Source organism: Cupressus sempervirens, chromosome 6 (genome assembly GCF_028749045.1).
Source record: "Cupressus sempervirens isolate cs-2001-9-10 chromosome 6, ASM2874904v1, whole genome shotgun sequence".
NCBI lineage: Eukaryota > Viridiplantae > Streptophyta > Pinopsida > Cupressales > Cupressaceae > Cupressus > Cupressus sempervirens.
The window spans coordinates 223,715,152-223,730,828 of record NC_143123.1 but is presented as its reverse complement, the minus strand read 5'-3'; positions in this window follow the sequence as shown (position 1 = coordinate 223,730,828).

Sequence of the window (15,677 nt, the reverse complement as noted above, 5' to 3'; positions counted from 1 at the left end):
TCAAAGGATATTACAAATGTGGAATTGAAGAAAAGTTAGACCATCTCCAAAAGGCCATGACTAATGGGGATAACTTCATAGATACTCACGAGGAGGAAGAAGATTGTAGAGGCCAATGGAAGGACATTATTTATAAGGAAGAAGTGTAATGGAAGCAAAGGTCTACAATCCAATGGTTTATAGAAGGTGATACAAATACTAATATTTTTTTCATAGATAAACTTGTAAGCATAAAAAAAGGAATACAATAATGTCTCTAGAGGACAACAACAATAACATTCTACCGAAACAAGAAGATACTAAGAGATGGTATGCTAAATTGTTCTCTAAGTCTATGCTAGTCGAAATAGAAAAGTTGATTTTGAGACTAGAAACTTATTCATTCCTCACCAAGGGTGTTAAAGGAAGAGGATAACAAATTTATTACAAGCTTGGTAATTAAGGAAGAAGTGAAAAGAGTAGTGTTTTCCATGAAAGCATATAAGGCCCTAGGACCAGATGGATTTCTATCATCATTTTCTAAACATTTTTGGGAGGTTATAAAAAAGGACTTAACTAGGGCTACTAAGGATTTATTTGAGGTAGGTAAGTTGTTGAGGAGGCATCACAACATGATTATTATTCTTGTGCCTAAGGTTCCTAATCCAAAGGATTTAATTGGTGTCAGACCTATTAGTCAGTGTAACATGGTCTATGAAGTTTTCTCAAAGGTTCTTGTGAATCAAATAAAGCCCTTCTTGGGTAGCTTCATAGGCACTCCACAAAAACGCTTTGTCCTAGGTCGGCAAATTTTGGATGGGGTGATAATCACTCATGAGGTTTTCCAATCTATGCAAAAGAATAGAAACCCTGGCATGACCCTAAAATTGGATATTTCTAAAGCTTATGATAAGGTAGACTAGGCTTTCTTTTAGAAAATTATTGATATGATTGGTTTTAATAGTAAAGTTATTCAAATGATTAAGACTATGGTGGAGATTGTAAATTATTGAGTTATGGTGAATGGTACTTCTCTGGGTTCCTTTAAGGCCGAGAGAGGTTAAAGACAAGGGGATATTGTCTCCCATTATCTTTTTATTATGGTTGCAGAGGTTATGGGTACATCCTTCTTAGGAGTGACCAGTTCTGGTGTGATATATGGGATTAAAGAGGCCACCTCGTTACCACTAGTAAATTTGGATGTATTTTTTGATGAGGGTTGGTCGATTCTGCGATAGCCAATGGTTGAAATGTTTCGTCATTATAATTTTGTCAAAATTTCAATGAAAGATAGGGCTATCTATTTATCAACAAACAACCTCATTGAAAATGAGCACAATCTCTACTAGACAGGTGATGTCAGACCCTAACCAAGAGATGTTGAAACTTTAATGCTTCAAGGTGGTTTTCAACAAGCTTGTCATCCATTGACGACTGGCCTCATTGAAACATAGACCAAACTTTGTCAAAATCTAAACCTTAATCTTGTTTGGGGTGACTCTGGCTCTCCTCCTCCTCCTCCTCCTCTTCTTCTAATTTAGTTTTTGTGCTTACTCTTTTATCGGCACCGTTTGGCACTATCTTCTTGGTTGTAAGCTCCTAGTCCCATAGACCCATGTTGTGGTCTCTCGTTGGACATTAATATTATCTTATCTTATCTTATCTTATGAGATTCCAATGACATTTCCATGCCATCGACAACAACTATCGTCAATAGATCAACAAAAAGTCGTCAAAATTTTGACAATATCCCAATTTTGTCAAAAATAATTTCTTTCATAAGAAGCATAAACAATTCCTCTTAATTCATGCATTTATTTTTGTCATAAGTTGTCATATTCTAAATACTTAACCTCAATCTATCGTAAAAATTTCCCAAAATGGTGATTTGTTGTAATACATAACTTCAATTTGTTGTAATTTATGATGGTGACTATTGATTGAATTTAATCTACCACCCATTAATTCAAGTCCCAAAACTCCGTAAATTGGACTCAAAACCCTTTTTTTAAAAACTTACAATTTCAAGTATTCTCATTATCATCCTATCATAATTGCTTTCATTCTAGGTGCACTTTGTCAACATAGGAGCAATATATCAACATTTGGAGAAGAAATAAAAATAATTGAAAGCTTCATTGAGGGAGTGCCTTGTTTGGTTTATTTTCTATGTTTTATGCACTTTGTCTTAATGACCTTAATGATGTGATTATGCATATAGTTTCCATGGTGTTTTAGGCTTTTGTGGTTGGCTTGTGCATGCATATTTCAAAGCTTCTTGTTTTTGTATCAACACTATAAATATCACTCCCTCTCTCCCACAATATCCATCTAGATCTCCCTCTTATTCAATACACATCTCTCTTTATAATAGTTTCATTTCCATTACTCTCTCTCTCTCTCTCTCTCTCTCTCTCTCTCTCCCCCCCCCCACCCCCCACTTTTTTTTATAAAAGTTTTATTTTTCCTCTTTTTTTTTCCTAAATATATAGTTGTTTTGAAACTATCATTTCTCTGTCAAATTTTTTGATATATAAATAAAATACACTTAAAAAAATGTATGTAGATAATCAACCAAATTTTTCCTAATTAACTTTTCACATCTTTTTGGCATACCCATTGTATACAAAGATACAATTACCAATTATACCTTTTAAAGGATGATTTCAATTTTATAATTTTTCTAATAAAATATTATATTAATTAAAAATATTAAATATTTATAGTGAAAGAAGAAAGAGACAAGAAAACTATAACTAATAAATTATTTATAAAGAAAGCTCTAGATTTGAATTTATATAGTAGAAAAAAGTTGTGAAGTGCATTGTGTTATGATTGCATTAGGAAAAGTACATTTTATTAGATACAAACAAAGCTTGCTTACGATCAATAAACTTGGCCAAATGCAAGGCTATCAATGATATAGAAAAGGCTATATATTTGTACAATTTCATTATATATAATACATCATAAATCCATAGAGAGTTGAAAGACATTCTAATTAGGATTGTAGTGGCAATGGAGAGTGTATATAAAAAAGGTTCCTAAATCTAGTTGTGATTACTTAAAATAAAAATTCTTCTAGTAAGTTACATAGTACGCATTATGACTCATGTGACCACAAAATTTCAGTTCAATCTATAATGACTGAGATTGTAATACCATAGTGGACTCATAGCTTATCATGTCCTTCTTGCTCTCATCTCCTACCCAAGGTATGAGTGACCATATAGTTTCCCTAACACTAACCACTCCAGATCAGTGAAACCTTGTTGTGTTCCTTTCTGCTAATGATACTCCTCCCACAACAATCAACAATAGAACAGATCCCTTGGTCGCCCTCGTCCTTCTCATTCATTGTTTTCCTTCTTCCCTTTGAGGAAGGATCCCAAGACCCTAATCTTGTTCGAGATGACTCTTTCTCTCTTCTTCATCTTCTATTTTAGGGTTTGTGCTTGCTCTTTTATTGACACTATTTGGTGCTATCTTCTTGGTTATAAGCTCCCAGTCCCATAAAATTATGTTGTGGTCTCTTGTTGGACATTAATATTATCTTATCTTATCTTATATAGAGAGGATTCATAGACAATTCTACTATAGAACATTTATAAGGGTATGATCCCAAGTCAAATTTCCCCATACGCTCAACTTACACATTGAACCAGTTGGCAATTTCAAAACACTACCAAGTCACACATAGAATATTATTGTTACGATTTCTTACTAGATGAATTTTTTTTAAAACAAATCTCTGTGCTGAGACCAAACTGAGAATGTGGAACATCTGGTCTCTATCATGGCCAAGCATAAAATGTTTTTTAGAGCTTAAAAGCATCATAAGAAGCATGTTGGGGTTCATCAAAATTCCTCAAAATCTTGAAAATAAACCATACTCATAAGTATTAGCTCTGGCTGCTTGCATTTGATAGAAGATTGACTAGTTTTATAAGATTGTGGATTTTGCTAATTTAAAAAAGTTAGGACAAATAGGTGATAAGAATTCCAATCAAAGACAAATGTAAGGTGTCTAATCCAAGGTGAGTGACTATAAATGATGTTTGAGAAATCAAGACAATATGTATGATCACTAATTGATGACCTATGAAAAAATTTCCTTCTAATTTGAAAAATAACTCCCTAATAAATGAAAGCTATGTTTTTGTATTTTTCTAGCCTAAAATGATGACAATGAAAAGAAAACAAAAGTTCTAAATGTAAGATACCAATTACGTCTATATGCTAACCATTAGAGAGGTACAGGTTCTAAAAAGAGAATGATTGGGATATGGTTTAGAAATAGAGAAATTTACAAAAATAGAAATTCATGAGCAAGAGAGGTATAGGTACATAATGTCCCTCATTCAACACCAAACATGTAACAAAACAACATTATGCATGAACCTTAAAAAACATTGTCATTGATGCTTTCCTTCTAGATTCAAACCATAAATAGATTCAGTCCTTACCTGGAATTACTCTCAAAGGATGGAGAGATGCTTTGTTTACCCTAAAACCTCAATTTATCATTCAGTTTGATGTTCGCTACCTTGCAACCCACTATAATGAAATCATGATCAATTAATGTTACGAAAGATGTTGAAAATTTTCAAGATATGTTCCAATTTTGTTGCATTGGTGAGTGTATTATATGCATATTAGGATCTATAGTGTTATAACAAAAAATTTAAGAAGACTAAGATCAACATGTTACCAATATGGTTGCAACTAACAGAGATCAATTTTAGTGAATGAGGGCATGACACATTTCAATAAAGGAAACAAAACATTACTTTTAAAAACATCAAAATGTAGAATATACCCATAGTCAAAATAAGGAACTCAACAATAGAACTACAAAGTAAATAAAAAATAATCATTATCTTCAGCCACTAAAGCACCCATATGTCTTTGGCTTCTCTCCCTCCCATCCAAAATAAGATTCAACCATTCTAAATGGAGAATGCATGTGCAACATTGTTCCATATTAATGGACATTAGGTGTATAAGTTTTTTTAATTTATAGACCATTGTGAACGTTATAAATCTAACTGCTATGTCCAAGAGAATCTCCTTAACAAGGGAAAAAATAAAAAGTCTTCATTTGCTTGCATGCTGAGGACATTACCCTCGACTATAAGAGTCAAAATTATAATGTTCGCAATGGTGTATGACTTAAAATACCTAATTAATGACCTATAACAAAAATGCAAACATGTTACATTTTTCAGCTTCACCTGATGTCTTATGCATATTAATTAAGATTGCATATTAAAAAAAGGCCTCCTTTTGCATTGCCTGAAACCAAGAGATTGACACAGTTAATTTCTAATACCATCTCCATTAATTTGGTCCACTCAAGCATAATATTGTAATTTTTTCTTTGAAACATAAATAGTTAAAAATGCCCAACATATTAATTGCTAGTTTCTCTTGAATATATTCACTAACAAGATCAACTCATATATAGAAAACAAAGTGTCTGATGTAGATGCAATGAGGAGTTTAAGTATTGCTTCAATCACTTTAGATACCTATGAAGTAGAAAAAGAAGACAAACAAATAATCAGTATACAAAGAAGATTTTGAGAGTATTACCAAGTGCATAATGTGTTCATATGTTCTTGTTTCATTCTTAAAATATATACAATGGAGTTTCCCCTCCTAAATGTAAAGGAATATCACACTATAAAGTGGTTTATCCTATAGTTGTAATTAATTTTTCAAACTTCCATTGGGCACATTGGCAAGAATTTCAAAGTGACAAGTCTATTTACCAATAGATAATATTTATCATAGAAAGAAATGATTGCAATTCATTATGGAAATGTAGCACTAATAACTAATAGTATAGACATGCGATGAAACTGTAGTAGAAATTGATATGGAGTCTATAGCAACGAACATCATAGACACATCTACATCAACATGGAAGAAATGAAATTTTTAGTGACTATGGTGAAGTTCTCTAGCCCCTCTATGATGGGACCATATATTGGTATTTAGTTTTGATAGGTTTAGTTTGAGCTTCACTTGGTTTTGAGAATCCTTTAATATTTTCTACTTAACAAGGCCAACCACATGAAGGTGGAAGCTAATTTGGCCTCTCCCCCCCTATAATCACTCTAAATTCTCCATTAACATCTAAGTAAATATTTCATTCATTCATTCATTTAAGAAATATAACATTGAATCATTATAATCACATAACATTCATTAACATAACATACAATTCATTAATATGTATAGACATTGATCAATAATTCGTGAACAAGTCAATCATTACAATCACATAATGTTCATTAACACGACATACAATTCATTAATATGTATAAACATTCATCAATAATTTGTGAACACATCAATCATTATAATCACATAACAATATTCAATAACATGATATAAAATTCATTAATAAGCAAAATTCATAAAAAAATCAACACATTCATCATGAAACACAGTTTTTAACATTCATTTCTTCTTTTGTTTTTCTTTGATGTTTGTCAAAGATAAAGGCTAATAGGCACATCATGACTATCTTTGGCATTCTCCTCTGGCTCTTGTGGTTTTGATCTTATGACATGATGCTCCCTCTTCTTTTTTTGAGCACAAGGTTGATGCACCTCTATAATAAGAAATAAATGGGTTTAATTCTAAATATTTTTTAAAAATGTTATAAGTATTTCATTAATCTAATGAACATAACATGGATTTTTCTTTACCTGATAGTGGCACACCATCTAGTATCACATTTTGTTCAGCCCCAACCTCAACATGCTCAACACTAACATCATCCTTGAATCTGTCACCATGCCATTTTGCATACTAAAAAATTACCACATAAAGGTTACACCAATTGTAATTTAAGATGTTAAATTTTATTAATAATTAGATAATTAATTTTTGATAGAAATTGAATATATACCTCTATCACTAGGATGCACATCAAGGCCTTTGTCATGAGTAGGATCTATGCTTGGAGTAGAAGGTTGTAGTGAAATATCATGCACATTGTTATCATTGTTCAAAATTAACATCAAATAGATTATTTCTCATAGAGTTCTCAATTTTAGTTATTATTCATTAGGCCTATTTACTTGTGTGTGAATCGGTGCACTAGAAACTTCTACATCTCTTTGGCCACTGCAATCTGTGCGGTGGTGGGTAACCACTACTTTACAACTTTGCTTGAAGCCAAATTGTTTGTACTCTTTTGTGGGTGTTAGATTAAATTCAATCCCCTACAATTTTTCCATAATATCATCAATATTGAATGTATTGCTTATTTGTAATTTTATATAAGCAATTTGATACAAAATTTCATTTACTGCTACTTACAAGTCAAGAATGAATTTTCATATATCTACCAGAGCCAAAATGGTGTTGACCAACCTTATCTTTTCTAGCTTGTGTAGCCTTTGATGTATCCTGCAACCTATATATGTAAACTTTGAAATATATTAGAAATATGCTAGATTATATAAATATAAAGACCGCTAATTTGTGCATAATTAAATTAATACTACCTCATACCTATTTTTTATGGGTGGTGGTTTAATTCCTTTATCTTTTAGTCTTATCACTTTTGCATCTTCAATGATTTCATTATACTCCAACTCTGGAACCATTGGAGGATGCTCATACTATGGGTTGACCTTTAGAGCCCTTATATATTGGTCTCTCATAGTATTTATATGTTTGCAAGATTTTTTTGACCAAATAAATCCTCTAGAGATTATATGAGTTGATCTTTTAATTTAGGACCTTGTTCATTCCACCTTTTAACAAAAATCAAAATTGCTATAAAAAAAATAGTCCAAGTTATGTACCTTGAATAAATTACAACAAATGGATGAATGGAAAAATATTCTACCAATTATATGAAGCTATGTATCTTTTACATAATGTGGGCCCAAATATCTTCAATGTTAAATTAAAAAAATTATATAAACAAGATCATTTCCTGCAAAATCATCATGGGATCATTAATAAAAAATAAGTTATGAATAAGTAAACTATAATTACATCCTAAATGATTAAAATTTTAAATTACTCGAAAGCTTAGGCAATTTTAAGAGAATTATATCTTTCTCGACCATTGACAATGATGCCTCCAACAATCCAGTAGAAGTAACATGAGATGCTCTAGGAAAGGATGGTAAATTATCACCGATACTAGTATCTATTTTATCATTATGAGAAGGTGTACCTATCACTACACTAAGTTAATCAATGACATACTATGATAAAATGAACAAGAAAGTAAAAATAAAATCATATTTAACGCATAGAAAATGTAGCAAAACAATGATTTACCAACTCTAGTTGCAATAGGTGTGTCCATGTTTGCATGTTCCTTGTTGTTGATCCTGTAGTTGGCAATCTTGGAGTACTAGCCGACCTCTTCAAAGGAGGCGTATGCATGTCATTAGGACCTGAAAATAATCATATATACAATGTATTGTCTTTTTAAAATATAGATTGCAAAAACATGACAATAATGATATAAAACTACCAATAATAATCATGTAGAAAATAATGGTGCAATTTTGACTATTAATGGACTACAATAGAGAAGCATGGTATATGGTAATTTTGATGATGTCCCTTCTTATGATTGAAAATTGAAATCACATACCTGTAGGAGTTGCACTAGTACTCTTGTTAGGTGGAACAACTTGGTGAGGTCCCAAAAAATGTTGTAACAACACATACATATTTTGGTTCATGATCCATAAATTGGTATAAAACATAAAGTTTTATTGAACTATTGTACTAGATAAAGATTCATTTTTTCTCACTTCCAGACAATGTGCTCTCTGACACAATTCATTTCTCATCATCTCTTTCTCTTTGGTTGGATTTGGATCCATCACAAATGCAAGAATTTGTAGATTGATGCTTTTAAGGCTCTTTTACACATGTTTATAGAGTCAGTGGTTTATGCAATGTCATCATCGCATGATACTATGGCCACCATATCAACAACTAATTGCTCTTGTGAAATTGGTTCTTTTCCCTTTCCCCAAGCATCAAATTGTGACAAAAACATTAGTAAAACAATCAAAACAATTCCCAAACCTTAAGAAAAATAACATAATAATATGACATTTTGTAAAATTACAATTACACCAATTTTTATACAAAAGGTTTACCTGTACTAAATAAGGGGTGGGAGCAACATCCTTGCCTCTATCATTTGATGGATCAACCATGTTTCTTTGTGACAAATAATATATATAAAAACATCACCATAATGAAAGAAATGGTTGACTTAGAAGAAAAACTGAATAAAATGGTATATTTTATATTGGAGTTATTAATTGGAAGTAATTAGTTTAAATATTACATATATAGTACTTACAAGTCCCATGATAGTAACTTTATTTGTATTTATGTGATTCAAATTGTAATCTATTAAGAACTCTTCCTTTACACTTATTGATTTTATTACACATAAAAAAACATGATTTCCCTCATGCATCTCGAAAATGCAATTGGGTCTCTTATTAGTTGACCCAAGATGCGTACTTTAATAAAACCTGCAATGTTCCCTATTTCTTTTGGCCTTCCATCAATGTACACAAGTCTTTTACTTTGATGATCACATACTTTTTTATATATATTGAACTATCCACATCCAATTATTGTAATTGTGACAAGGTCCTACATACTCCATGAATTCAAAAAATTTGTTATAACTGACCTTTATGCCATCCATGGAAAATAAGTCCAAACCATGTACTGATGATGGAGCTATGTGATATATCCTCTTGTTAACACAAAAAATAGTGTTAGTTGGAGGTAATTCCTTGAGTACCCATTATTTTTTAAGATGTGTATACCTTAGGGGAACCTTGACATCATCTTTTGTCTCATCATCATAAGAACATGACCCCACTTGAGAAAGAAAACATTGTTTGCATTTATTGAATTTTCTTATAATCTTTTGACCTCTAGTTTGTCTCTCTTTCATAGACCTACTACATGTCTCACTATCCTCGTTTATTCCCACATTTCCCTCACTCAAGGAAGACAAATCTGATAGCTACCTATTTGGTGGTACCTGTGGCCCATCAAATGAGAGAATTGAAGGAGTGAAATATTTTTCTATAAAATGAGGCTAATATTGATGAAGTTGGCCTAAAGTTAATGTTGAAGGTAAATAGAAAGAAAACATGAAATAAACTTATACCTATCGATCCATGTCACCGTGTATGATCCTCATCAAAGGGGTATAGTTTCCTGCATATGTAAATCATTTGTCTTGAGTTAGTTATAAATTACATGATACTAATGCTACAAACTACATAGAACATAACATGAACAATATGCATACATCATAATCATTGTATACTTTTTAATTCGTTACCTCTACAAAAAATATATTATAAGTAATCAACACCAAGAATGAGCATCATAACACATATTTGCAACATGTGTATCATAAGTCACCAATGCTATTATCATTAATCATGATAACTTATAACATCTTAAACAAATTTTTAATGAATATATCAATACCTCTTACATTTTATTGATCATACCTAATACATTTCCATTGATCATGTCATTGATAATCTTCTTCATTCATCTCATCATCATCATGAACATCATCATTATTGCTATCATCATCATCATCATCATCATCATCATCATCACTATGACAATCATCATTTTCATCTTTGCAATCATCACCATCACCATCACCATCACCATCACCATCACCACCACTACCACTACCACCACCACCACTATCATCATAAATATCTTCTCCATCATTATCATCACCTCCTTCTTCATCTTTGCCATCATTGTTATCTACTTTATCTTCCACTTCTTTATTATCTTCTTCTTCAATCACATTATACTTTACCAATTTTCCTCTTGGATCGTGTCTAATAACAAATAATCAACTTGGTTTATCTGGAATGCCAAAGTAAAACACTTTCTCACATTGGCTTGGAAGAACATAGGGCTCATTTCCAACTAGCTCAAATGACCTTGTATTAATTATTGTAAATCCATTATCATGTTTAATAACAATTCTATCAGGATCATTTTGATTTAGTTAGCCTATACCATTTGGCAACGAATAGAACTAGTTTGAAGGAATTGAAGTCACACTCAATTATATCGTCCAAAAAGCCATAGTATCTATTTTCACATTATTGAAGATGCATGTGATTTCTATATAAAATATTAGCGACCTCAAAGGCTACAATTATCCTAGAATCACAAGTTCTCTTCATGTCATCCAACTTTTTTATGAAAAATTTACAGCCATTATAGTACATAGCTTTGTGGTGTTTGATCTATTATTTTTCATTCAACAAACTAAGTGAAGCCATAAAATACTTTGAGAAATTGATGGAATCACCAAGACCTAATAATGATACTTTGGATTGGGATACACTAATAATGAGGAAGGAGAATCATCTAGAAGTGGTGAACAAAGGAATGACAAAGGTAAGAACTACACACCCACTTGTCATAATTGTGGAAAATTGGATCATACAACAAATGAATGCAAGAGAAAAACTATCAACAATAACCCCAAGCAAAAATATAGAGGATACTACTACACCTACAACAAACAAGGATATCAAGCAAATGAATGTAGGATCAAGACCATGAGCACTCAGAGATTTGAAGGACAATGTTACAATTGTCAGAAGTATGGACACAAAGAATATGAATGCAGATCTAAGACCAAGTGGACATGAAACAAACAAGAAAAGGTACACCACAATAGAAACTCCTATCATTGGGATTACAACACAAGGTACAATTTTCACTCTTGTCAAAAATATGGACATGTTCCTAAAAATTGCGTAAGGACACATTTTAGAGGCAACTACAATAGATGGTTGAGTGAGATTACATGCTTTAGCTATCTCAAGACTAGTCATGTTAGCAGAAATTGTCCAGCTAGGTCACTAGTGCCGAGAAATGAATTCAATAAAGGTTAAGAAAAGGATAATGTTGAGAAAGTGAAGGCGTAGATGAACAAGATATGGAGAAATAAGGAATATTACATCACACCAAGTTGAGATGAGGTCACTTCATCTAATGAATCAGGTGATTACATCACCCCCAACTAGGAAACAAAAGGTATGTGTAGAACTGACATTTTAAAAGTTATATTATGCATCAATTCCAAATGTATAATATTTGAAAAGAATAAATATGCATGAATCAAGATGCAATGAAGAAGTTAAGAGTAAGAGTTACTCTATAGATATAGTGTTTTCTATGTTGTTTTTGAGCATGGAAGAAATTGTAGTTATTGTCGAGTGAAAAGAGATAAGGCTAGTATGAGACGAGCTTGCTATGTTAGCCAAGCATGTTGGAAAACCTATGATAGCTGAGCTTATAGATGTATAAGCATTGAGTATTTAATGCCAAATTTGAGGGGTTATATATTCAAATTTTAATTTATTTTCATTCACATGAGTTTGAAGAGCACAAAGAACATGAAAGTGATTGGTGAAAGGAGATTCTAGTGTTTGCAAACTAGATCTAATTGCTACTCGACACCATTCTATAGATTCAAGAGGTATAAAGCTTGTTTCAAGTTACACTATTTTTTTTATCTCAAACCCTAGGAAATTAAAATGACAACTAGTTCTTTGTCTACTATTAAGAAAGAGGGGAAGGAATTTTTTAATGTTCAGTTGATTAGCAATGATGTTAGGCAACCCCCATTTTGAGAAATTCATAAGATTGCATACAAGGGAGATCTATTTGGTGCGTTATCCATGATACCACCAAAGGTTCTCATGATTCAGGATATGAGATGTTGCTACACTGGAAAGATTAGAGAGGTAGGTGACATGGGGATTAGATATATCTATAATGAGCTATTTGACAATGGTGTTTTGAGGGAAGAGAATAAGATTGTCAAGCAAAAATTGTTAACATATTCCTTAAACTTTCCATAGATGTTCAAAACTGAATGGATATGAATTCTTCTAAGTCGTATACATTACATCCAAATTTGGTTAGAGGGTGAACCAATTAGGATTTTTTAGAGGATTGTGCATAGAGTAATAGGGTATCCTACCCTTGACTGACCGAAGAACATGCAAAGTGATGCAAAGAAGGTTATTGAAAGTAATATAGGTGTCATATGAAATAAGAGAGGGATGTCAATTAACACTATTTCAGATCCCATTGTTTCCTTTGTAGTTAGAGTCATTGCCCATAAGTTCTTTTAGTCAAGTCGACTGAACAATGTTTCATGTATGCCAGTCGATTTAGGTTACAAAATTCTAAAGATGGGTCATTCCTATGACCTTGTCAAGTTATAACTAAAGCAATTACCAGACAACTTGGAAGCCATTAGGAAGGCCAAAAGTGCATCTTTCAAGTTTGGTTATTTGATTGTTTGAATATTTTTATATGTGCAAAATGCATTCCCCACTTTTGGTAAAGTTGCTTGAAAGACCAATAGGTTAGTTACATAGCAGATTACTGAAATCATTGAGCAACTTGGAGACAATTTTGAGTTAGTTATGACTAGCTATTTTGAGGATTTGAAGAAATCCATGAAAAAAAGATTGAGTATTCTTGTATCATTAGTGGAATGACATTACAATAATGTGTGTTTCCTAGTTGATGCAAATTATACATATGTGCAAGAAGCAATACCCAAGGTTAAAGGGTTAAAACCCTTTCCATATGAAATTAATGTGGATGAACCCTCTACAACCATCACATCTTTATTAGAAGAAGAAATTGACAAGAATGCAACATCCTTTGGAAACTATGACGAGGCAAATTCTAGAATAACAATAAATTTACAAGTTGCCTTTGTTATAAGAAAGAAGAACAAAATAGTGAAGAAACTAAAATAGAAGTTTTGTGAAGGTGATGAGGAAGTAGAAGAAGAAGAAGATGATGATGATAATGATGAAGAAGAAGAAGAAGCAAAAGGCCAAGCACCACTGGAACTTAGACAAGGCCTAGGAGAAGATGAAGATGTTGATGCAGAAGGTGTCGAGGGAGAAGAAGCTAAGGAAGCACCTAAGGTTGCCAAGAAAAAGAGGAAGGAAAAAGAATAGGTAGTGGAGAAACCTAAGAAGGCTATGAAGTAGTCTCAACAAAAGCCTGCTATACCTTTAACTAGGTCAAGCACTAGGGCGGCCACTATGTAGGCTAAAGAAGTTGCAAAGCCTAAAGGTAAAAGAGAAAAGGTCACAATAGAGCCAAGCCAACCTGCTCAAAAGACCTTCAAGAGATTAAGGAAAAAGTGCAAGCCACAAGAAAATTCAAATAAGGAGAAGATAGAGTCTAATGAATTGAGTCAATTCAAAGTGGTAAGCCACAATCCCTCTTCTAGCATTGATAACTTGTGTGAAAACATTAAAGCCAATGCAGATTTGTCAAGTTTTACACATAATTTTGATAAACTAGGGAGTGTTGATAAAAATAAGGTTGAAGAGGCCATATATGATATGATGGCTACTTTCAAAACTACTCAACTAGATATTGCCAACTCTTTACCTAAAAGTCTTTATGACATAGTTGAGCAAAAGTGGCAATTTAGTTTGACCACTGAGAGACAAATAAGGGAGGTTACATTAGCCCAAGTTATGCTTGTTTTGGATAAGTAAATGATTGCTAAAGCCATGGAAAAATATAAAGGGAAATTTGCTCTCAAGTATGAAGCATTTAATATATTGAAGAAACAAGTTGAGGATGTGGTAACCCAAAGCACATTGCTATGGAAAGTTATTTATGGGTTATCCACTAAAGCAACAATTGAGAAAGGTGAGCAAGAAGAGCAAGAACCTGATAAGAGTGAGAAAGAGAAAGATAAAGAGGTGAACCTAGTCAAGGAAGGTAATGTGGAGGGAATTGAAGGAATAGTAAAGGAGACAACAACTGAAGAAGAGCAACAAGATGTACATGATACACAACTACCAAGTGCCAGTCCCCCGCACGATGACAAAGAGAGTCAACATGACTCAGTGAGCATCGAGGATGTTCTTGATAAAACATCATAGAATATCAATTCTTTGAGTGAAGATGATTTGAAGAAAATTCTGCAAGACTCTACCAATGCAACACTTTTATGTAGTAATCCAATATTGATGAGAGTGAATGATATTCAAAAGGCAGAATTTGCATTTGTAGGGGAAAAGCAACAAGATACATAAAATCTGTCCCCACCAACTACAAAGATAAAGGGTAAGGAATCATAGGATCTCCAAAGAGATCAAAGTGTAAATCTTGAACAACAAGTTGATACAACAAAGACACCATCTGTTATGCTAACTATTGTCATACATATGAAAGACACATAAGCACAACCTATAGATACATCAGTGCCAAGCCTAAACAGTTCAGTTTTACCAACTATAGTGATTGTTGATAAGGATGGAACAAAAGTGCATAAGGGCCATGAAGAAACTCCTATACCTATTCCACCATCATAGGGTGGAGTCCAAAAGGAAGGAGACAAGACCAAAGAGTTGAAGCTAACTACTGAACCTGAGGAACAAATTGCAATATAGACTCTTGTTACATTGCTAGTTTCTACATCTTCTCTCATCTGTCACACTCTTCAAAGGCCAAGTACACATGATACGCCATTACAAATATCAAGGCCAAATTCAAGCACACCAAAGAGTGCTGAAGTTACATCATTTGAGGATGTAAGCTTAGATGAGTGGATGTAACTACCAAATTTTCAT